The sequence below is a fragment of the Myxine glutinosa genome, chromosome 1 (genome assembly GCF_964187855.1).
Source record: "Myxine glutinosa chromosome 1, kmMyxGlut1.1, whole genome shotgun sequence".
NCBI lineage: Eukaryota > Metazoa > Chordata > Myxini > Myxiniformes > Myxinidae > Myxine > Myxine glutinosa.
Window position 1 is genome coordinate 393,137,484 of NC_136261.1, and position 26,674 is coordinate 393,164,157.

General features: G+C 44.9%; 1 protein-coding gene across 3 annotated transcripts in view; it reads left to right on the forward strand.

Annotated features, from left to right (window-relative positions):
- Window positions 1–1,534: 1,534 nt before the first annotated feature.
- Window positions 1,535–26,674, forward strand: part of LOC137419595 (uncharacterized) — a 47,269-nt gene continuing 22,129 nt past the window's right edge. For 2 of the 3 annotated variants that reach the window (XM_078770317.1, XM_078770316.1), the window contains exon 1: window positions 4,640–6,277. The gene's annotated coding sequence lies outside the window, so the exon portion shown is untranslated. Of the gene's footprint in view, window positions 1,634–4,639; window positions 6,278–26,674 lie in introns of those variants that run through there. The other variant, XM_078770319.1, reaches the window with a different exon arrangement.

Sequence of the window (26,674 nt, forward strand, 5' to 3'; positions counted from 1 at the left end):
GGGATCACGGGACGGAGCTGCTTGGTGGAGCCGACGCGCTGGTGGGGGGTCTGGCGTGACGGGTTCTCTCCTCTCTCTTTCTTGGTCCAACCACTCTTTCTCCACTGACAACTCAACGCAACCAACGCAACCAACGCAACCAACGCAACCACTCAACGCAACCATTGACGACCAACTCTGACCAAAACCACACAACTCAGCTCTTGTCATGGGCCTCTCAGCTCAGCTTCTTGCGCGAGCGCCTTTATAGCGCCTTCGGCGATTAAGCCGCCGGCTTTTTGGACACGCCCATCGGTGTGCTCACCTCGGCCCTGGTTGGTCGTGCGACCCTCTGGCTCCGCCCTTGATAACGACGGGCGGGCACGCCTTTCTTCCCCAACCCGAGCACATGTTCAATTTGAGCACATGCAAAGTGAACCTTTCACTCACTTACTGCAGGCAGGTAGGTGGTCTTTCTGTCTTCTACCGACTCCTCTCCGGCCTTGCACCCCAAGCTCTCTCTGTGCTCTGTCCCCCAAATATTCCTACAGGTCGCACAAGATCTGCCAGCAACCCTCTGATGATTAAACTGCTGAAATCTCGGCTCTCTGCTCACCTTCACTCTTTCATTCCTCTTTTCTCCCGCCTCTGGAACAAACTCCCTCACTCCCTTCAATCCCACCCCTCCCTCCAGGTCTTTAAAACAGCTGTTCACCACCATCTCTTATCTTCCCCCATCCAAAACCTTGATCTTTTCTACCCCCGCTAATTCACCCCAGATCCACCTTGTTTGAAATTCCAACTTCTTTCCTGGAAGTCCTGGCAGTGTCCATATGTTTTATACCTCTCCCACCGCCCCCTTCCCATGCCCCCCCCCCCAAAGCCCTCGCCCTCTCTCAGATCTCTCGATGTCTCCATGTCTCTCGGTCCCTGCTCTCAAATGTTGTGTTTGTGTCCTTCCCCCTCTCTCCCCATCTTGTCTACCGCTCCCGATGTTATATGTTTTATGTGTCGGTTTGTCTTTCTGTGTGATTAATGTTCGCTCTTTCTCGATCTTGTATACAAAAAAAAAAAAAAAAAAAAAAAAAATGGCGGCTTTGGGGCGAAAACAACCCACAGCTGTAACAAACTGGCAAACTGCCCAGTGCAGTTGGCAATGGAGACTTGGAGGGGATGGAGTTGGCAAATTGAGGCTTGGCCATGACGAAAGGGGAATGTGAAAGGTTTTTGGGAATGGGAATGAAGAATGAAGGGAAACTATCTTTTTCACTTGGTGCAATGGAGTGTCATTTTAATGGAAGACAACGCCTTAACCTGATACACAGAATAAGGAAATAAACTACTGAACAGGGATATTATAGTGTCCTTCAATGTATGCTTTATGGAATTAACTACTGGAACGCCCTTTGACCTTTACACATACTGGAGCAAGGAGGGCTCAGAATAAAGCAATAATAATAATACACACAATAAAAAAACACAATCCTCATTTCCGCAACAATATAAACATCCGTTAAATCTCGATCACGTCGATCTCGATCTCGATTGTGATCGATGTTTCTATACGTGAACGTACCAGTTTGTTTGCGAACGGGTACGTTTTTCATGGAAGTCCTTCACGAACTTGCTGTCCATGTCTGACGTGCGACTGAAGGTGCGACAGGAATGTGGAATTTATTTGTTTCATGCTTTAGTATTCACCGTATCTGCATTGCCTGTTTGCTTCTGGCCTCCCACCCGTGCGTAGCACGGGTATTTCTCCAGTTCACATAATCAATCAATCACTCACTCACTGATCCACTCACTCTTACTCACTCACCGACTCACTCTTACTCACTCACCGACTCTGACTGACTAACTCACTCACTGACTCACTCAATGACTCACTCACTGACTCACTCAATGACTCACTCACTGACTCACTCAATGACTCACTCACTGACTCACTCAATGACTGACTCACTCACGGACTCACTAACTCCCTCACACTTTGACTGACTGACTGGCTCACTGACTCACGCTCAATGACTGACCCACTGACTCACACTCACTGACCGACTCATTCTGACTGTCTGACTTGCACCCACACACTCACAGAATCACTCACATGCACACTCACTCACTGACTGACTCACTCACTCAGTCACATACACAATCCCTGACTCATTGACTGTCTCAATGACTGGCTGACTCACTCATACAATGCACTCACTATATGACTTACAGACTCACTGACTGACTGACTCACACTCACTCATTGACTCACTCACTGACACTCTCTGACTGTCTCACCTACACCCACTCACTTAATGATTCACTCAACTCACCGACACACACACACACACACACACACACACACACACACCTACACATACGGACACTGCTCGATCGATAAGTTTGCCGGACTAAAGTCCAGGTGAGCTAAAAACGAGTTTGTTACCTGGTAAAAAGTCAGACAAGTTTTAGGAATCCATTTTAGCAGAACACGAATGTAAGTACACGTGGGCAACGTGGGGAGTGACACATTTATTGTATATCAATTAATTATAAAAAATCAGGGGATATCAATTAATTGTTTTAATTTTAAAAGGGTGAAATATCAATGAATTATCTCATCATTTCCACCTCAAATCGAGTGCTTCGTCACATAATGTCGGACATGATTTTACATTGATGATTTCACAGGTATTCACTGGATTATTGGATTCGATGAAATCTGTATTATAATACAAATACAAAATGTGTTATGCAAATGTACAATACACAATGCAAGTATACTTGATGCATGTACACGCATCACGGGATGTCGTTACGGTTGTTAACCTGTTGGACCGTAACACATATACCGCCGAGTGCGTGATTATAGCGTGTATGGCAATACGGTGGGGATGTACTTCCGGAGTCACCTCCGGGCTGGACGTGGAACATGCACGACTCCGTCACTGTTTGTGGCTAGCCATGGGCGATGTGAAGGGTCATTAGCCCGCTGTGATGGACCTACATCAGCTTTCAAGATAATCAACCCTGTTGCAGACTTGATATGATGTACCGTCTGCACGAAGCCAGCAGTGAAGTACCGAAGGGCCTCCAGTGACTTATAATAAGCATATTGCTGTAAGCCATAAGTTGTTGCTGTATATAAGTTGTATAGACTATAGCTGTTGCTATAAGCTGCCCGCCCACTGCACTTGCATGGCTGGGTAAGTTTAAATATAAACTACGAGCAGAAGTGCCCGGCATTGCCGGGCGGGGGAGGGGAGAGGGAGGGGGAAGGGGAGGGGAGGGGAACGGGGGGGAGGGGAGGAGAGGGGGGGAAGGGATAAGAGGGGGCGGGAGAGGGGGGGAGTAGAGGGGGAGAGGGAAGGGGAGGGGGAAGGGGAGGGGGAGGGGGAGGGGGAAGGGGAGGGGAGGGGGAGGGGGAAGGGGAGGGGGAGGGGAGGGAAGGGGAGGGGAGGGGGAGGGGGGGAGGGGAAGGGGGAGGGGAGGGGGAAGGGGAGGGGGAGGGGGAAGGGGAGGGGGAGGGGGGAGGGGAAGGGGAGGGGGAGGGGGAGGGGGAAGGGGAGGGGGAGGGGGAGGGGGAAGGGGAGGGGGAGGGGGAGGGGAGGGGAGGGGGAGGGGAAGGGGAGGGGGAGGGGAGGGAGGGGGAGGGAGGGGAGGGGGAGGGGGAAGGGAGGGGGAGGGGGAGGGGAGGGGGAGGGGGAGGGGAAGGGGAGGGGAGGGGGAGGGGGAAGGGGAGGGGAGGGGGAGGTGGAAGGGGAGGGGGAGGGGGAAGGGAGGGGGAGGGGGGAGGGGGAGGGGGAGGGGGAGGGGGGAGGGGGAGGGGGAGGGGGAGGGGGGAGGGGGAAGGGGAGGGGGAGGGGGAAGGGGAGGGGAGAGGCAAGGGGAGGGGGGAGGGGGAGAGGGAAGGGGAGGGGGAGAGGGAAGGGGAGGGGGAGAGGGAAGGGGAGGGGGAAGGGAGGGGAGGGGGAAAGGGAGGGGAAAGGGAGGGGGAAGGGAGGGGGAGGGGGGAAATGGAGGGGTAGGGGGAAAGGGAGGGGAGAGGGTAGGGTGTAGGGGGAAGGGAGGGGAAGGGGAGGGGGGTAGGGGGAAGGGGAGGGGGGTAGGGGGAAGGGGAGGGGGGTAGGAGGGAAGGGGAGGGGGGTAGGGGGAAGGGGAGGGGGGAAGGGTAGGGGGGAAGGGGAGGGGGGTAGGGGGGAAGGGGAGGGGGGAAGGGTAGGGGGGAAGGGGAGGGGGGTAGGGGGGAAGGGGAGGGGGGAAGGGTAGGGGGGAAGGGGGGGAGGGGGGTAGGGGGAAGGGGAGGGGGGAAGGGTAGGGGGGAAGGGGGGGAGGGGGGAAGGGGGGGAGGGGGGAAGGGGGGAAGGGGGGGAGGGGGGAAGGGGAGGGGAGGGATATAGATGATTACTGGCAATTGATCACATCACAAATGATGAAATCCACACAATTTATGTACTTTACATAACGTTAATAGGAATACATGGCCGTGTCGATGGGAAATACAGTTTGTTTGAAATAAATCACAAATATCAGATGAAAGTTTTAAAATATAGAACTATTCTCACTCAGAGTGAAACATCACCGCAATATTACGCGGTTGCTTCAACGTTTTCTGTGAATTATATGTCATCATTGTGAGATTTTTTGGATTTTTTTTTTTAATGAGATTTTTATATTTAAAAAAACGGCAAAAAAGCATCAGAACGGCTGTGAAAAAGCATCAAAACAGCAGTGAAAAAGCATCAGAACAGCAGTGAATAAACATCAAACAGCAATGTAAAAGCATCAAAACAGCAGTAAAAAGCATCAAAACAGCATTCGATATATTTTCACTTTTACGTTTTGGCTAACTCGCTCACGAACCTGATGAAGATCCTGAGCGAGGATCGCTACGCTATGCTACGTTATGCTAACGCTACGTTAGCTACGCTACATTACGCTATGTTCGCTACATTATGGCTAAAAATATGGATCTAAAGATGAAAGAAAAAAAAGCCTATGTGGTGTGAATGGCAATGTTCCTCGCTGAAATGTGAAAAAACGCAATCGCTTTTCGCTCTGAATTACGTGCGAACGCGTAACTGTGAGATTATGTCGGCAAGGATGGAACATCACATGATCGCTCTGAGCGAATCAGCGCACTGCTCTGCCACCGGCTCAGATTCCGTGTCTCATATTCCTCGCTACGTTCGCTACGTTATGGCTAAAAATATGGATCTAAAGATTAAAGAAAAAAAAACCTATGTGGTGTGAATGGCAATGTTCCTCGCTGAAATGTGAAAAAACGCAATCGCTTTTCACTCTGAATTATGTGCGAACGCGTAACTGTGAGATTATGGCGGCAAGGCTGGAACATCACATGATCGTTCTGAGTGAATCAGCGCGATGCTCTGCCATCGGCTCAGATTCCGTGTATAATATTCCTCACTGAAATGCGCTGAGGTAAATATGAATAAAAAATATGGATCTCATCAAATATTTTTAGGGAGGCCATGTCCTTCCCAGGCTCAATGGCCATGTCTATGCCAAATATCAAGCACGTGAGCCTCTCCGTTTAGGAGTCTATCGGTAACATTACACACACACAAACTGTGTTATATATATATAGATTACTTTTAACTTCAGTTAGTATTTTCATTACATCACAGCTACTGAAAATATAAGTGAGTAACTGTTGTGTGTATCGCGCATGTATACACATGTACGCACGCATTGCTACGCGTGTTTGCTTTCATCGGCCGTTCGGTTGTCAGGTGTCAGAGGGTGAAAGTACCCGGATGTACTTTCGTACCTGGTGTGCTCGTGAGGTACATGTACACATCCGCGAACTGAACATCCGGCCAGGTCGTCGGGTCGTTGATCCACCCACTTGCCGGTAACCGGTACGGACAAATTGCAAGGCCAATTGCCGATAATTTGGTCTCGTATCTCTCTTTACCTTCGCTTGGAACATTGTCAAACAGTTGGAAGACATGCTGATATAAGTGGCCAGTAGTATGTGATGAAGGTCGGAAGTTAAACCGTTGCAACAACACAAAATCTAGCACTTTCCTGCGCAAGTCTGCAAACACAAAGCACACACCGTGCAAGCGCGCGGTGTGATTGTTTTCATCGCTCTAGGGCACGTGACGCCGTTACGAGGCAGAAGTGACGTCACTCCACCCCCACCCATACGGTGGGAATGTACTTCCGGAGTCATTTCCGGGCTGGACGTGGAACATGACTTGCCTGAACTAACATCGGCTCCGTGTCCTTTTCCACAGGCGTCTGAAACAGAGATCGGGTCGGATCTTCTGAGGAAAAGGTTTGTTCAGAGTTTCTCATTTTATTATCAACACTGAGAAAGATATTCTGAAAAACGATCATTTGAAGTGATTCTTTATCATATTCATAGATTATAGCATAATAATAATATAATAGGCCTTTTCTATAGTTTACCACATGCCATGGCACATCCCATATAAAGGGCCTTTTCTATTGTTTGCCACATGGCACACACCATATAAAAGGCACACCATATAAAAGGGTCTTTTCTATTGTTTGCCACATGGCACACACCATATAAAGGGGTCTTTTCTATTGTTTGCCACATGGCACATCCCATATAAAAGGGTCTTTTCTATAGTTTACCACATGCCATGGCACATCCCATATAAAGGGCCTTTTCTATTGTTTGCCACATGGCACATCCCAAAAAAGGGGTCTTTTCTATTGTTTGCCACATGACACATCCCATATAAAGGGGTCTTTTCTATTGTTTGCCACATGGCACACACCATATAAAGGGGTCTTTTCTATTGTTTGCCACATGGCACACACCATATAAAGGGGTCTTTTCTATTGTTTGCCACATGGCACACACCATATAAAGGGGCCTTTTCTATTGTTTGCCACATGGCACACACCATACATAGGGGCCTTTTCTATTGTTTACCACATTGCACGCACCATATAAAGGGGCCTTTTCTATTGTTTGCCACATGGCACACACCATATAAAGGGGTCTTTTCTATTGTTTGCCACAAATGGCCTACACCATATAAAGGGGCCTTTTCTATTGTTTGCAACATGGCACACACCATATAAAGAGGTCTTTTCTATTGTTTGCCACATGTGACACACCTTATAAAGGGGCCTTTTCTATTGTTTGCCACATGGCACACACCATATAAAGGGGTCTTTTCTATTGTTTGCCACATGGCACACACCATATAAAGGGGCCTTTTCTATTGTTTGCCACATGGCACACACCATACATAGGGGCCTTTTCTATTGTTTACCACATTGCACACACCATACAAAGGGGTATTTTCGATAGTTTGTCACATGGCCCACACCATGCAATGGGGCCTTTTGTGTAGTTTGCCACACACCATATGAAGGGGCCTTTTCTATCGTTTGACACATTGCACACACCATATAAAGGGGTCTTTTCTATACCTTGTCACATGGCCCACACCATATAAAGGGTCTTTTCTATAGTTTGCCACATGGCACACACCATATAAAGAGGTCTTTTAGATAGTTTGCCACATGGCACACACCATATAAAGGGGTCTTTTCGAATAGTTTGCCGCATGGCACACACCATATAAAGGGTTATTTTCTCTAGTTTGCCACATGGCACACACCATAAAAAGGGGCGTTTTCTATTGTATGCCCAATAGCACATACCATATAAAGGGGTCTTTTCTGTAGTTTGCCACATGGCACACACCATATAAAGGGGCCTATTCTATCGTTTGACACAGGGCACACACCATATAAAGGGGCCTTTTCTATCGTTTGCCACACACCACATGGAGGGGTCTTTTCTAAAGTTTGCCACATGGCACACACCATGTAAAGGGGCCTTTTCTGTAGTTTGCCACACACCATATAAAGGGGCCTTTTCTGTCATTTGACACATGGCGCACACCATATAAAGGGGCCTATTCTATTGTTTGCCACACTCTATATGAAGGGGCCTTTTCTATTGTTTACTACATGGCACACACCATATAAAGGGGTCTTTTCTGTCATTTGCCACATGGCACACACCATATAAAGGGGCCTATTCTATTGTTTGCCAGATGGCCCACACCATACAAAGGGGCCTTTAGTGTAGTTTGCCACAAACCATATAAAGGGGCCTTTTCTGTCATATGACACATGGCACACACCATATAAAGGGGTCTTTTCTATTGTTTGCCACATGGCACACACCATATAAAGGGGTCTTTTCGAATAGTTTGCCGCATGGCACACAGCATATAAAGGGTTATTTTCTCTAGTTTGCCACATGGCACACACCATAAAAAGGGGCGTTTTCTATTGTATGCCCAATAGCACATACCATATAAAGGGGTCTTTTCTGTAGTTTGCCACATGGCACACACCATATAAAGGGGCCTATTCTATCATTTGACACAGGGCACACACCATATAAAGGGGCCTTTTCTATCGTTTGCCACACACCACATGAAGGGGTCTTTTCTAAAGTTTGCCACATGGCACACCCCATGTAAAGGGGCCTTTTCTGTAGTTTGCCACACACCATATAAAGGGGCCTTTTCTGTCATTTGACACATGGCGCACACCATATAAAGGGGCCTATTCTATTGTTTGCCACACACTATATGAAGGGGCCTTTTCTATTGTTTACTACATGGCACACACCATATAAAGGGGTCTTTTCTGTCATTTGCCACATGGCACACACCATATAAAGGGGCCTATTCTATTGTTTGCCAGATGGCCCACACCATACAAAGGGGCCTTTTGTGTAGTTTGCCACACACCATATAAAGGGGCCTTTTCTGTCATATGACACATGGCACACACCATATAAAGGGGTCTTTTCTATTGTTTGCCACATGCGCACACCATATAAAGGGGCCTTTTCTACAGTTTGCCACATGGCACACACCATATAAAGAGGTCTTTTCTATAGTTTGCCACATGGCACACACCATATAAAGAGGTCTTTTCAATAGTTTTCCACATTGCACACACCATATAAAGGGGTCTTTTCTATAGATTGGCACAAGGCACACACCATACAAAGGGGTCTTTTCTATAGTTTGCCGCATGGCACACACCATACAAAGGGGCCTTTTCTGTAGTTTGCCAGATGGCACACACCATAGAACGGGGGCTTTTCGATAGTTTGTCACATGGACCACACCATATAAAGGGGCCTTTTCTATTGTTTGACAAATGGCACACCATATCAAGGGGTCTTTTCTATTGTTTGTCACATGGCACACACCACATAAAGGGGTCTTTTCTATACCTTGTCACATGGCCCACACCATAAAAATGGGCATTTTCTGTAGTTTGCCACATGGGACACACCATATAAAGGGGTCTTTTCTATAGTTTGCCACATGGCACACACCGTATAAAGAGGTCTTTTCGATAGTTTGCCACATGGCACACACCATATAAAGAGGTCTTTTCTATAGTTTGGCACATGGCACACACCATATAAAGGGGTCTTTTCTGTTGTTTGCCGCATGGCACACACCATATAAGGGGCCTTTTCTGGAGTTTGCTTCATGGCACACACCATATAAAGTGGTCTTTTCTATTGCTTGCTACATGGCACACACCATATAAAGGTGTCTTTTCTGGAGTTTGCTTCATGGCACACACCATATAAAGGGGTCTTTTCTATTGCTTGCTACATGGCACACACCATATAAAGGGGTCTTTTCTGTTGTTTGCCGCATGGCACACACCATATAAAGGGCCCTTTTCTATTGTATGCCAGATGGCACACACCATATAAAGAGGTCTTTTCAATAGTTTGCCACATGGCACACACCATATAAAGGGGTCTTTTCTATAGATTGGCACAAGGCACACACCATACAAAGGGGTCTTTTCTATAGTTTGCCACATGGCACACACCATACAAAGGTGTCTTTTCTGGAGTTTGCTTCATGGCACACACCATATAAAGGGGCCTTTTCTACAGTTTGCCACATGACACACACCATATAAAGAGGTCTTTTCTATAGTTTGCCACATGGCACACACCATATAAGGAGGTCTTTTCAATAGTTTGCCACATGGCACACACCATATAAAGGGGTCTTTTGTATAGATTGGCACAAGGCACACACCATACAAAGAGGTCTTTTCTATAGTTTGCCGCATGGCACACACCATACAAAGGGGTCTTTTCGCTAGTTTGCCACATGGCACACACCATATAAAGGGGCCTTTTCGACAGTTTGCCACATGGCACACACCAAAAAAGGGGGTGTTTTCTATAGTTTGCCACGTGGCCCACACCATATAAAGGGGTCTTTTCTATTGTTTGCCACATGGCACACACCATATAAAGGGGTCTTTTCTATTGTTTGCTTCATGGCACACACCATATAAAGGGGTCTTTTCTGGAGTTTGCTTCATGGCACAAACCATATAAAGGAGTCTTTTCTGTTGTTTGCCACATGGCACACACCATATAAAGGGGCCTTTTCTATTTTATGCCATATGGCACACACCATATAAAGGGGCCTTTTGTATAGTTTGCCACACACCATATAAAGGGGCCTTTTCTATAGTTTGGCTAATGGCACACACCATATCAAGGGGTCTTTTCTAATGTTTGTCACATGGCACACACCATATAAAGGGGCATTTTCTATTGTATGCCAGATGGAACACACCGTATAAAGGGGCCTATTGCATAGTTTGCCGCACACCATATAAAGGGGCCTTTTCTCTAGTTTGGCAAATGGCACACACCATATAAAGGGGCCTTTTCTGTCATTTGACACATGGCGCACACCATATAAAGGGGCCTATTCTATTGTTTGCCACACTCTATATGAAGGGGCCTTTTCTATTGTTTACTACATGGCACACACCATATAAAGGGGTCTTTTCTGTCATTTGCCACATGGCACACACCATATAAAGGGGCCTATTCTATTGTTTGCCAGATGGCCCACACCATACAAAGGGGCCTTTAGTGTAGTTTGCCACACACCATATAAAGGGGCCTTTTCTGTCATATGACACATGGCACACACCATATAAAGGGGTCTTTTCTATTGTTTGCCACATGGCACACACCATATAAAGGGGTCTTTTCGAATAGTTTGCCGCATGGCACACAGCATATAAAGGGTTATTTTCTATAGTTTGCCACATGGCACACACCAAAAAAGGGGGTGTTTTCTATAGTTTGCCACATGGTACACACCATGTAAAGAGGTCTTTTCTATAGTTTGCCACACACCACTTAAAGGGGCCTTTTTAGTCGTTAGACACATGGCACACACCATATAAAGGGGTCTTTTCTATTGTTCGCCACATGGCACACGCCATATAAAGGGGCCTTTTCTATTGTTTGCTTCATGGCACACCCCATACAAAGCGGGCTTTTCTATTGTTTGTTACATGGCACACACCATATAAAGGGGTCTTTTCTGGAGTTTGCTTCATGGTACACACCATATAAAGGGGTCTTTTCTATTGCTTGCTACATGGCACACACCATATAAAGGGGTCTTTTCTGTTGTTTGCCACATGGCACACACCATATAAAGGGGCCTTTTCTATTGTATGCCAGATGGCACACACCATATAAAGGGGCCTTTTGTATAGTTTGCCACACTCCAAAAAGGGGCCTTTTCAAGTTAGAAAAATGGCACACACCATATCAAGGGGTCTTTTCTAATGTTTGTCACATGGCACACACCATATCAAGGGGTCTTTTCTAATGTTTGTCACATGGCACACACCATATAAAGGGGCATTTTCTATTGTATGCCAGATGGCACACACCATATAAAGGGGCTTTTGTATAGTTTGCCACACCATATAAAGGGGCCTTTTCCATAGTTTGACAAATGGCACACACCATATAAAGGTGTCTTTTCTGGAGTTTGCTACATGGCACACACCATATAAAGGGGCCCTTTCTATAGTTTGCCACATGGCGCACACCATATAAAGAGGGCTTTTCTATTGTTTGCTGCATGGCACACGCCATATAAAGGGGCCTTTTCTAAAGTTTGCCACATGGCACACACCATATAAAGGGGTCTTTTCTGTACCTTGTCACATGGCACACACCATGTAAAGTGGGCTTTTCTATTGTTTGCTACATGGCGCACACCATATAAAGGGGTCTTTTCTATACCTTGTCACATGGCGCACACCATATAAAGGGGCATTTTCTCTAGTTTGCCAAATGGCACACACCATACAAGGGGGCCTTTTCTATCGTTTGACACATGGCACACACCTTATAAAGGGGTCTTTCCTCTTGTTTGCCACATGGCACACACCATATAAAGGGGCCTTTTCTATAGTTTGCCACATGGCACACATCATGTAAAGGGGTCTTTTCTATAGTTTGCCACATGGCACACACCATTTAAAGAGGTCTTTTCGATAGTTTGCCATGTGGCACACACCATATAAAGGGGCCTTTTCTATTGTTTGCCACATGGCACACAACATATAAAGGGGTCTTTTCCATAGCTTGTCACATGACACACACCATATAAAGGGCCATTTTCTATAATTTGCCACATGGCACACATCATGTAAAGGGGTCTTTTCTATAGTTTGCCACATGGCACACACCATTTAAAGAGGTCTTTTCGATAGTTTGCCATGTGGCACACACCATATAATGGGGCCTTTTCTATTGTTTGCCACGTGGCACACACATATATAAAGGGGTCTTTTCCTTTTTTTTCGACATGGTGCACACCATATAAAGGGGCCTTTTCTATTGTTTGCCACATGGCACACACCATATAAAGGGGTCTTTTCTGGAGTTTGCTACATGGCACACACCATATGAAGAGGCCTTTTCTATTGTTTGCCACATGGCACACACCATATAAAGGGGTCTTTCCTTGAGTTTGCTACATGGCAAACACCATATAAAGTGGGCTTTTCTTTTGTTTGCTGCATGGCACACACAATATAAAGGGGTCTTTTCTATTGTGTGCTGCATGGCACACACCATATAAAGGGGTCTTTTCTTTTGTTTCCTGCATGGCACTCGCCATATAAAGGGGCTTTTTCAAAAGTTTGCCACATGGCACACACCATATAAAGGGGCCTTTTCTGTAGTTTGCCCCATGGCACACACCATCGAATGGGGCCTTCTCTATTGATTGCTGCATGGCACACACCATATAAAGGGGTCTTTTCTTTTGTTTGCTGCATAGGCACACCATATAAAGGGTCCTTTACTGTCGTTTACCACATGGCACACACCATATAAAGAGGCCTATTCTATTGTTTGCCACACACCATATGAAGGGGCCTATTCTATTGTTTGCCAGATGGCCCACACCACACAAAGGGGCCTTTTGTGTAGTTTGCCACACACCATATAAAGGCACCTTTTCTCCAGTTTGCCACATGGCACACACCATATAAAGAGGTCTTTTCAATAGTTTGCCACATGGCACACACCATATGAAGGGGTGTTTTCTATAGTTTGGCACATGGCACACACCATGCAAGGGGTCTTTTCTATAGTTTGCCACATGGCACACACCATATAAAGATGTCTTTTCTATAGTTTGCCACATGGCACACACCATATAAAGGGGCCTTTTCTATAGTTTGTCACATGGCACACACCAAAAAAGGGGGTGTTTTCTATAGTTTGCCACATGGCACACCCCATATAAAGAGGTCTTTTCTATAGTTTGCCACACACCACTTAAAGGGGCCTTTTCTGTCGTTAGACACATGGCACACACCTTATAAAGGGGTCTTTTCTCTTGTTTGCCACATGGCACACACCATATAAAGGGGCCTTTTCTATTGTTTGCCTCATGGCACACACCATACAAAGCGGGCTTTTCTATTGTTTGTTACATGGCGCACACCATATAAAGGGGTCTTTTCTGGAGTTTGCTTCATGGTACACACTATATAAAGGGGTCTTTTCTATTGCTTGCTACATGGCACACACCATATAAAGGGGTATTTTCTGTTGTTTGCCACATGGCACACAACATATAAAGGGGCCTTTTATATTGTATGCCAGATGGCACACACCATATAAAGGGGCCTTTTATATAGTTTGCCACACACCATATAAAGGGGCCTTTTCCATAGTTTGACAAATGGCATACACCATATCAAGGGGTCTTTTCTAATGTTTGTCACATGGTACACACCATATAAAGGGGAATTTTCTATTGTATGCCAGATGGCACACACCATATAAAGAGGCCTTTTGTATAGTTTGCCACACACCATACAAAGGGGCCTTTTCCATAGTTTGACAAATGGCACACACCATATAAAGGGGTCTTTTCTGGAGTTTGCTACATGGCACACACCATATAAAGAGGTCTTTTCAATAGTTTGCCACATGGCACACACCATATAAAGGGGCCTTTTCTATTGTTTGCCACATGGCACACACCATATAAAGGGGTCTTTTCTATTGTTTGCCACATGGCACACACCATATGAAGGGGCCTTTTCTATTGTTTGCTTCATGGCACACCCCATACAAAGCGGGCTTTTCTATTGTTTGTTACATGGCGCACACCATATAAAGGGGTCTTTTCTGGAGTTTGCTTCATGGTACACACCATATAAAGGGGTCTTTTCTATTGCTTGCTACATGGCACACACCATATAAAGGGGTCTTTTCTGTTGTTTGCCACATGGCACACACCATATAAAGGGGCCTTTTCTATTGTATGCCAGATGGCACACACCATATAAAGGGGCCTTTTGTATAGTTTGCCACACTCCAAAAAGGGGCCTTTTCTAGTTCGAAAAATGGCACACACCATTTCAAGGGGTCTTTTCTAATGTTTGTCACATGGCACACACCATATCAAGGGGTCTTTTCTAATGTTTGTCACATGGCACACACCATATAAAGGGGCATTTTCTATAGTATGCCAGATGGCACACACCATATAAAGGGGCCTTTTGTATAGTTTGCCACACCATATAAAGGGGCCTTTTCCATAGTTTGACAAATGGCACACACCATATAAAGGGGTCTTTTCTGGAGTTTGCTACATGGCACACACCATATAAAGGGGCCCTTTCTATAGTTTGCCACATGGCGCACACCATATAAAGCGGGCTTTTCTGTTGTTTGCTGCATGGCACACACCATATAAAAGGGCCTCTTCTATTGTTTGTCACATGCCACACACCATATAAAAGGGCCTCTTCTATTGTTTGCCACATGGCACACACCATATAAAAGGGCCTTTTATATAGTTCGTCACATGGCACACACCATATAAAGAGGTCTTTTCTATAGTTTGCCACATGGCACACACCATATAAAGGGGCCTTTTCTATAGTTTGCCACATGGCACACACCAAAAAAGGGGGTGTTTTCTATAGTTTGCCACATGGCACACCCCATATAAAGAGGTCTTTTCTATAGTTTGCCACACACCACTTAAAGGGGCCTTTTCTGTCGTTAGACACATGGCACACACCATATAAAGGGGTCTTTTCTCTTGTTTGCCACATGGCACACACCATATAAAGGGGCCTTTTCCATTGTTTGCCTCATGGCACACACCATACAAAGCGGGCTTTTCTATTGTTTGTTACATGGCGCACACCATATAAAGGGGTCTTTTCTGGAGTTTGCTTCATGGTACACACCATATAAAGGGGTCTTTTCTATTGCTTGCTACATGGCACACACCATATAAATTGGTATTTTCTGTTGTATGCCACATGGCACACGACATATAAAGGGGCCTTTTATATTGTATGCCAGATGGCACACACTATACAAAGGGGCCTTTTGTATAGTTTGCCACACACCATATAAAGGGGCCTTTTCCATAGTTTGACAAATGGCATACACCATATCAATGGGTCTTTTCTAATGTTTGTCACATGGTACACACCATATAAAGGGGAATTTTCTATTGTACGCCAGATGGCACACACCATATAAAGGGGCCTTTTGTATAGTTTGCCACACACCATATAAAGGGGCCTTTTCCATAGTTTGACAAATGGCACACACCATATCAAGGGGTCTTTTATATTGTTTGTCACATGGCACACACCATATAAAGGGGTCTTTTCTGGAGTTTGCTACATGGCACACACCATATAAAGGGGCCCTTTCTATAGTTTGCCACATGGCGCACACCATATAAAGCGGGCTTTTCTGTTGTTTGCTGCATGGCACACGCCATATAAAGGGGCCTTTTCTAAAGTTTGCCACATGGCACACACCATATAAAGGGGTCTTTTCTGTACCTTGTCACATGGCACACACCATGTAAAGTGGGCTTTTCTATTGTTTGCTACATGGCGCACACCATATAAAGGGGTCTTTTTTATACCTTGTCACATGGCGCACACATATATAAAGGGGTCTTTTACTTTTTTTTCTACATGGTGCACACCATATAAAGGGGCCTTTTCTATTGTTTGCCACATGGCACACACCATATAAAGGGGTCTTTTCTGGAGTTTGCTACATGGCACACACCATATGAAGAGGCCTTTTCTATTGTTTGCCACATGGCACACACCATATAAAGGGGTCTTTTCTGGAGTTTGCTACATGGCACACACCATATAAAGGGGTCTTTTCTGGAGTTTGCTACATGGCACACACCATATAAAGTGGGCTTTTCTTTTGTTTGCTGCATGGCACACACAATATAAAGGGGTCTTTTCTATTGTGTGCTGCATGGCACACACCATATAAAGGGGTCTTTTCTTTTGTTTCCTGCATGGCACTCGCCATATAAAGGGGCTTTTTCAAAAGTTTGCCACATGGCACACACCATATAAAGGGGCCTTTCCTGTAGTTTGCCACATGGCACACACCATATAAAGGGGCCTTTTCTGTAGTTTGCCCCATGGCACACACCATCGAATGGGGCCTTCTCTATTGATTGCTGCATGGCACACACCATATAAAGGGGTCTTTTCTTTTGTTTGCTGCATAGGCACACCATATAAGGGGTCCTTTACTGTCGTTTACGACATGGCACACACCATATAAAGAGGCCTATTCTATTGTTTGCCACACACCATATGAAGGGGCCTATTCTATTGTTTGCCAGATGGCCCACACCACACAAAGGGGCCTTTTGTGTAGTTTTCCACACACCATATAAAGGCACCTTTTCTCCAGTTTGCCACATGGCACACACCATATAAAGAGGTCTTTTCAATAGTTTGCCACATGGCACACACCATATGAAGGGGTGTTTTCTATAGTTTGGCACATGGCACACACCATGCAAAGGGGTCTTTTCTATAGTTTGCCACATGGCACACACCATATAAAGATGTCTTTTCTATAGTTTGCCACATGGCACACACCATATAAAGGGGCCTTTTCTATAGTTTGCCACATGGCACACACCAAAAAAGGGGGTGTTTTCTATAGTTTGCCACATGGCACACCCCATATAAAGAGGTCTTTTCTATAGTTTGCCACACACCACTTAAAGGGGCCTTTTCTGTCGTTAGACACATGGCACACACCATATAAAGGGGTCTTTTCTGGAGTTTGCTTCATGGTACACACTATATAAAGGGGTCTTTTCTATTGCTTGCTACATGGCACACACCATATAAAGGGGTATTTTCTGTTGTTTGCCACATGGCACACAACATATAAAGGGGCCTTTTATATTGTATGCCAGATGTCACACACCATATAAAGGGGCCTTTTGTATAGTTTGCCACACACCATATAAAGGGGCCTTTTCCATAGTTTGACAAATGGCATACACCATATCAAGGGGTCTTTTCTAATGTTTGTCACATGGTACACACCATATAAAGGGGAATTTTCTATTGTATGCCAGATGGCACACACCATATAAAGGGGCCTTTTGTATAGTTTGCCACACACCATACAAAGGGGCCTTTTCCATAGTTTGACAAATGGCACACACCATATCAAGGGGTCTTTTATATTGTTTGTCACATGGCACACACCATATAAAGGGGTCTTTTCTGGAGTTTGCTACATGGCACACACCATATAAAGAGGTCTTTTCAATAGTTTGCCACATGGCACACACCATATAAAGGGGCCTTTTCTATTGTTTGCCACATGGCACACACCATATAAAGGGGTCTTTTCTATTGTTTGCCACATGGCACACACCATATGAAGGGGCCTTTTCTATTGTTTGCTTCATGGCACACCCCACACAAAGCGGGCTTTTCTATTGTTTGTTACATGGCGCACACCATATAAAGGGGTCTTTTCTGGAGTTTGCTTCATGGTACACACCATATAAAGGGGTCTTTTCTATTGCTTGCTACATGGCACACACCATATAAAGGGGTCTTTTCTGTTGTTTGCCACATGGCACACACCATATAAAGGGGCCTTTTCTATTGTATGCCAGATGGCACACACCATATAAAGGGGTCTTTTCCTTTTTTTTCTACATGGTGCACACCATATAAAGGGACCTTTTCTATTGTTTGCCACATGGCACACACCATATAAAGGGGTCTTTTCTGGAGTTTGCTACATGGCACACACCATATAAAGGGTCCTTTACTATCGTTTACCACATGGCGCACACCATATAAAGAGGCCGATTCTATTGTTTGCCACACACCATATGAAGGGGCCTATTCTATTGTTTGCCAGATGGCCCACACCACACAAAGGGGCCTTTTGTGTAGTTTGCCACACACCATATAAAGGCACCTTTTCTCCAGTTTGCCACATGGCACACACCATATAAAGAGGTCTTTTCAATAGTTTGCCACATGGCACACACCATATGAAGGGGTGTTTTCTATAGTTTGGCACATGGCACACACCATGCAAAGGGGTCTTTTCTATAGTTTGCCACATGGCACACACCATATAAAGAGGTCTTTTCTATAGTTTGCCACATGGCACACACCATATAAAGGGGCCTTTTCTATAGTTTGCCACATGGCACACACCAAAAAAGGGGGTGTTTTCTATAGTTTGCCACATGGCACACCCCATATAAAGAGGTCTTTTCTATAGTTTGCCACACACCACTTAAAGGGGCCTTTTCTGTCGTTAGACACATGGCACACACCATATAAAGGGGTCTTTTCTCTTGTTTGCCACATGGCACACACCATATAAAGGGGCCTTTTCCATTGTTTGCCTCATGGCACACACCATACAAAGCGGGCTTTTCTATTGTTTGTTACATGGCGCACACCATATAAAGGGGTCTTTTCTGGAGTTTGCTTCATGGTACACACCATATAAAGGGGTCTTTTCTATTGCTTGCTACATGGCACACACCATATAAAGGGGTATTTTCTGTTGTATGCCACATGGCACACGACATATAAAGGGGCCTTTTATATTGTATGCCAGATGGCACACACTATACAAAGGGGCCTTTTGTATAGTTTGCCACACACCATATAAAGGGGCCTTTTCCATAGTTTGACAAATGGCATACACCATATCAAGGGGTCTTTTCTAATGTTTGTCACATGGTACACACCATATAAAGGGGAATTTTCTATTGTACGCCAGATGGCACACACCATATAAAGGGGCCTTTTGTATAGTTTGCCACACACCATATAAAGGGGCCTTTTCCATAGTTTGACAAATGGCACACACCATATCAAGGGGTCTTTTATATTGTTTGTCACATGGCACACACCATATAAAGGGGTCTTTTCTGGAGTTTGCTACATGGCACACACCATATAAAGGGGCCCTTTCTATAGTTTGCCACATGGCGCACACCATATAAAGCGGGCTTTTCTGTTGTTTGCTGCATGGCACACGCCATATAAAGGGGCCTTTTCTAAAGTTTGCCACATGGCACACACCATATAAAGGGGTCTTTTCTGTACCTTGTCACATGGCACACACCATGTAAAGTGGGCTTTTCTATTGTTTGCTACATGGCGCACACCATATAAAGGGGTCTTTTTTATACCTTGTCACATGGCGCACACCATATAAAGGGCCATTTTCTATTGTTTGCCACGTGGCACACACATATATAAAGGGGTCTTTTACTTTTTTTTCTACATGGTGCACACCATATAAAGGGGCCTTTTCTATTGTTTGCCACATGGCACACACCATATAAAGGGGTCTTTTCTGGAGTTTGCTACATGGCACACACCATATGAAGAGGCCTTTTCTATTGTTTGCCACATGGCACACACCATATAAAGGGGTCTTTTCTGGAGTTTGCTACATGGCACACACCATATAAAGGGGTCTTTTCTGTAGTTTGCTACATGGCACACACCATATAAAGTGGGCTTTTCTTTTGTTTGCTGCATGGCACACACAATATAAAGGGGTCTTTTCTATTGTGTGCTGCATGGCACACACCATATAAAGGGGTCTTTTCTTTTGTTTCCTGCATGGCACTCGCCATATAAAGGGGCTTTTTCAAAAGTTTGCCACATGGCACACACCATATAAAGGGGCCTTTCCTGTAGTTTGCCACATGGCACACACCATATAAAGGGGCCTTTTCTGTAGTTTGCCCCATGGCACACACCATCGAATGGGGCCTTCTCTATTGATTGCTGCATGGCACACACCATATAAAGGGGTCTTTTCTTTTGTTTGCTGCATAGGCACACCATATAAGGGGTCCTTTACTGTCGTTTACCACATGGCACACACCATATAAAGAGGCCTATTCTATTGTTTGCCACACACCATATGAAGGGGCCTATTCTATTGTTTGCCAGATGGCCCACACCACACAAAGGGGCCTTTTGTGTAGTTTTCCACACACCATATAAAGGCACCTTTTCTCCAGTTTGCCACATGGCACACACCATATAAAGAGGTCTTTTCAATAGTTTGCCACATGGCACACACCATATGAAGGGGTGTTTTCTATAGTTTGGCACATGGCACACACCATGCAAAGGGGTCTTTTCTATAGTTTGCCACATGGCACACACCATATAAAGATGTCTTTTCTATAGTTTGCCACATGGCACACACCATATAAAGGGGCCTTTTCTATAGTTTGCCACATGGCACACACCAAAAAAGGGGGTGTTTTCTATAGTTTGCCACATGGCACACCCCATATAAAGAGGTCTTTTCTATAGTTTGCCACACACCACTTAAAGGGGCCTTTTCTGTCGTTAGACACATGGCACACACCATATAAAGGGGTCTTTTCTGGAGTTTGCTTCATGGTACACACTATATAAAGGGGTCTTTTCTATTGCTTGCTACATGGCACACACCATATAAAGGGGTATTTTCTGTTGTTTGCCACATGGCACACAACATATAAAGGGGCCTTTTATATTGTATGCCAGATGTCACACACCATATAAAGGGGCCTTTTGTATAGTTTGCCACACACCATATAAAGGGGCCTTTTCCATAGTTTGACAAATGGCATACACCATATCAAGGGGTCTTTTCTAATGTTTGTCACATGGTACACACCATATAAAGGGGAATTTTCTATTGTATGCCAGATGGCACACACCATATAAAGGGGCCTTTTGTATAGTTTGCCACACACCATACAAAGGGGCCTTTTCCATAGTTTGACAAATGGCACACACCATATCAAGGGGTCTTTTATATTGTTTGTCACATGGCACACACCATATAAATGGGTCTTTTCTGGAGTTTGCTACATGGCACACACCATAAAAAGAGGTCTTTTCAATAGTTTGCCACATGGCACACACCATATAAAGGGGCCTTTTCTATTGTTTGCCACATGGCACACACCATATAAAGGGGTCTTTTCTATTGTTTGCCACATGGCACACACCATATGAAGGGGCCTTTTCTATTGTTTGCTTCATGGCACACCCCACACAAAGCGGGCTTTTCTATTGTTTGTTACATGGCGCACACCATATAAAGGGGTCTTTTCTGGAGTTTGCTTCATGGTACACACCATATAAAGGGGTCTTTTCTATTGCTTGCTACATGGCACACACCATATAAAGGGGTCTTTTCTGTTGTTTGCCACATGGCACACACCATATAAAGGGGCCTTTTCTATTGTATGCCAGATGGCACACACCATATAAAGGGGCCTTTTGTATAGTTTGCCACACTCCAAAAAGGGGCCTTTTCTAGTTCGAAAAATGGCACACACCATTTCAAGGGGTCTTTTCTAATGTTTGTCACATGGCACACACCATATCAAGGGGTCTTTTCTAATGTTTGTCACATGGCACACACCATATAAAGGGGCATTTTCTATTGTATGCCAGATGGCACACACCATATAAAGGGGCCTTTTGTATAGTTTGCCACACCATATAAAGGGGCCTTTTCCATAGTTTGACAAATGGCACACACCATATAAAGGGGTCTTTTCTGGAGTTTGCTACATGGCACACACCATATAAAGGGGCCCTTTCTATAGTTTGCCACATGGCGCACACCATATAAAGCGGGCTTTTCTGTTGTTTGCTGCATGGCACACGCCATATAAAGGGGCCTTTTCTAAAGTTTGCCACATGGCACACACCATATAAAGGGGTCTTTTCTGTACCTTGTCACATGGCACACACCATGTAAAGTGGGCTTTTCTCTTGTTTGCTACATGGCGCACACCATATAAAGGGGTCTTTTTATACCTTGTCACATGGCGCACACCATATAAAGGGGCATTTTCTCTAGTTTGCCAAATGGCACATACCATACAAGGGGGCCTTTTCTATCGTTTGACACATGGCACACACCTTATAAAGGGGTCTTTCCTATTGTTTGCCACATGGCACACACCATATAAAGCGGCCTTTTCTATAGTTTGCCACATGGCACACATCATGCATAGGGGTCTTTTCTATAGTTTGCCACATGGCACACACCATATAAAGAGGTCTTTTCGATAGTTTGCCATGTGGCACACACCATATAAAGGGGCCTTTTGTATTGTTTGCCACATGGCACACAACATATAAAGGGGTCTTTTCTTTTGTTTGCTACATGGCGCACACCATATAAAGGGGCCTTTTCTATAGCTTGTCACATGGCACACACCATATAAAGGGCCATTTTCTATTGTTTGCCACGTGGCACACACCATATAAAGGGGTCTTTTCCTTTTTTTTCTACATGGCGCACACCATATAAAGGGACCTTTTCTATTGTTTGCCACATGGCACACACCATATAAAGGGGTCTTTTCTGGAGTTTGCTACATGGCACACACCATATAAAGGGTCCTTTACTATCGTTTACCACATGGCGCACACCATATAAAGAGGCCGATTCTATTGTTTGCCACACACCATATGAAGGGGCCTATTCTATTGTTTGCCAGATGGCCCACACCACACAAAGGGGCCTTTTGTGTAGTTTGCCACACACCATATAAAGGCACCTTTTCTCCAGTTTGCCACATGGCACACACCATATAAAGAGGTCTTTTCAATAGTTTGCCACATGGCACACACCATATGAAGGGGTGTTTTCTATAGTTTGGCACATGGCACACACCATGCAAAGGGGTCTTTTCTATAGTTTGCCACATGGCACACACCATATAAAGAGGTCTTTTCTATAGTTTGCCACATGGCACACACCATATAAAGGGGCCTTTTCTATAGTTTGCCACATGGCACACACCAAAAAAGGGTGTGTTTTCTATAGTTTGCCACATGGCACACCCCATATAAAGAGGTCTTTTCTGTAGTTTGCCACACACCACTTAAAGGGGCCTTTTCTGTCGTTAGACACATGGCACACACCATATAAAGGGGTCTTTTCTCTTGTTTGCCACATGGCACACACCATATAAAGGGGCCTTTTCTATTGTTTGCCTCATGGCACACACCATACAAAGCGGGCTTTTCTATTGTTTGTTACATGGCGCACACCATATAAAGGGGTCTTTTCTGGAGATTGCTTCATGGTACACACCATATAAAGGGGTCTTTTCTATTGCTTGCTACATGGCACACACCATATAAAGGGGTATTTTCTGTTGTATGTCACACGACATATAAAGGGGCCTTTTATATTGTATGCCAGATGGCACACACCATACAAAGGGGCCTTTTGTATAGTTTGCCACACACCATATAAAGGGGCCTTTTCCATAGTTTGACAACTGGCATACACCATATCATCGGATCTTTTCTAATGTTTGTCACATGGTACACACCATATAAAGGGGAATTTTCTATTGTACGCCAGATGGCACACACCATATAAAGGGGCCTTTTGTATAGTTTGCCACACACCATATAAAGGGGCCTTTTCCATAGTTTGACAAATGGCACACACCATATCAAGGGGTCTTTTATATTGTTTGTCACATGGCACACACCATATAAAGGGGTCTTTTCTGGAGTTTGCTACATGGCACACACCATATAAAGGGGCCCTTTCTATAGTTTGCCACATGGCGCACACCATATAAAGCGGGCTTTTCTGTTGTTTGCTGCATGGCACACGCCATATAAAGGGGCCTTTTCTAAAGTTTGCCACATGGCACACACCATATAAAGGGGTCTTTTCTGTACCTTGTCACATGGCACACACCATGTAAAGTGGGCTTTTCTATTGTTTGCTACATGGCGCACACCATATAAAGGGGTCTTTTTTATACCTTGTAACATGGCGCACACCATATAAAGGGGCATTTTCTCTAGTTTGCCAAATGGCACATACCATACAAGGGGGCCTTTTCTATCGTTTGACACATGGCACACACCTTATAAAGGGGTCTTTCCTATTGTTTGCCACATGGCACACACCATATAAAGGGGCCTTTTCTATAGTTTGCCACATGGCACACATCATGCAAAGGGGTCTTTTCTATAGTTTGCCACATGGCACACACCATATAAAGAGGTCTTTTCGATAGTTTGCCATGTGGCACACACCATATAAAGGGGCCTTTTCTATTGTTTGCCACATGGCACACAACATATAAAGGGGTCTTTTCTTTTGTTTGCTACATGGCGCACACCATATAAAGGGGCCTTTTCTATAGCTTGTCACATGGCACACACCATATAAAGGGCCATTTTCTATTGTTTGCCACGTGGCACACACCATATAAAGGGGTCTTTTCCTTTTTTTTCTACATGGCGCACACCATATAAAGGGACCTTTTCTATTGTTTGCCACATGGCACACACCATATAAAGGGGTCTTTTCTGGAGTTTGCTACATGGCACACACCATATGAAGGGGCCTTTTCTTTTGTTTGCCACATGGCACACACCATATAAAGGGTCTTTTCTGGAGTTTGCTACATGGCAAACACCATATAAAGTGGGCTTTTCTTTTGTTTGCTGCATGGCACATACAATATAAAGGGGTCTTTTCTATTGTGTGCTGCATGGCACACACCATATAAAGGTGTCTTTTCTTTTGTTTCCTGCATGGCACTCACCATATAAAGGGGCTTTTTCAAAAGTTTGCCACATGGCACACACCATATAAAGGGGCCTTTTCTGTCGTTTGCCACATGGCACACACCATATAAAGGGGCCTTTTCTGTAGTTTGCCCCATGGCACACACCATCGAATGGGGCCTTCTCTATTGATTGCTGCATGGCACACACCATATAAAGGGGTCTTTTCTTTGTTTGCTGCATAGGCACACCATATAAAGGGTCCTTTACTGTCGTTTACCACATGGCGCACACCATATAAAGAGACCGATTCTATTGTTTGCCACACACCATATGAAGGGGCCTATTCTATTGTTTGCCAGATGGCCCACACCACACAAAGGGGCCTTTTGTGTAGTTTGCCACACACCATATAAAGGCACCTTTTCTCCAGTTTGCCACATGGCACACACCATATAAAGAGGTCTTTTCAATAGTTTGCCACATGGCACACACCATATGAAGGGGTGTTTTCTATAGTTTGGCACATGGCACACACCATGCAAAGGGGTCTTTTCTATAGTTTGCCACATGGCACACACCATATAAAGAGGTCTTTTCTATAGTTTGCCACATGGCACACACCATATAAAGGGGCCTTTTCTATAGTTTGCCACATGGCACACACCAAAAAAGGGGGTGTTTTCTATAGTTTGCCACATGGCACACCCCATATAAAGAGGTCTTTTCTATAGTTTGCCACACACCACTTAAAGGGGCCTTTTCTGTCGTTAGACACATGGCACACACCATATAAAGGGGTCTTTTCTCTTGTTTGCCACATGGCACACACCATATAAAGGGGCCTTTTCTATTGTTTGCCTCATGGCACACACCATACAAAGCGGGCTTTTCTATTGTTTGTTACATGGCGCACACCATATAAAGGGGTCTTTTCTGGAGTTTGCTTCATGGTACACACCATATAAAGGGGTCTTTTCTATTGCTTGCTACATGGCACACACCATATAAAGGGGTATTTTCTGTTGTATGCCACATGGCACACGACATATAAAAGGGCCTTTTATATTGTATGCCAGATGGCACACACCATACAAAGGGGCCTTTTGTATAGTTTGCCACACACCATATAAAGGGGCCTTTTCCATAGTTTGACAAATGGCATACACCATATCAAGGGGTCTTTTCTAATGTTTGTCACATGGTACACACCATATAAAGGGGAATTTTCTATTGTACGCCATTTGGCACACACCATATAAAGGGGCCTTTTGTATAGTTTGCCACACACCATATAAAGGGGCCTTTTCCATAGTTTGACAAATGGCACACACCATATCAAGGGGTCTTTTATATTGTTTGTCACATGGCACACACCATATAAAGGGGTCTTTTCTGGAGTTTGCCA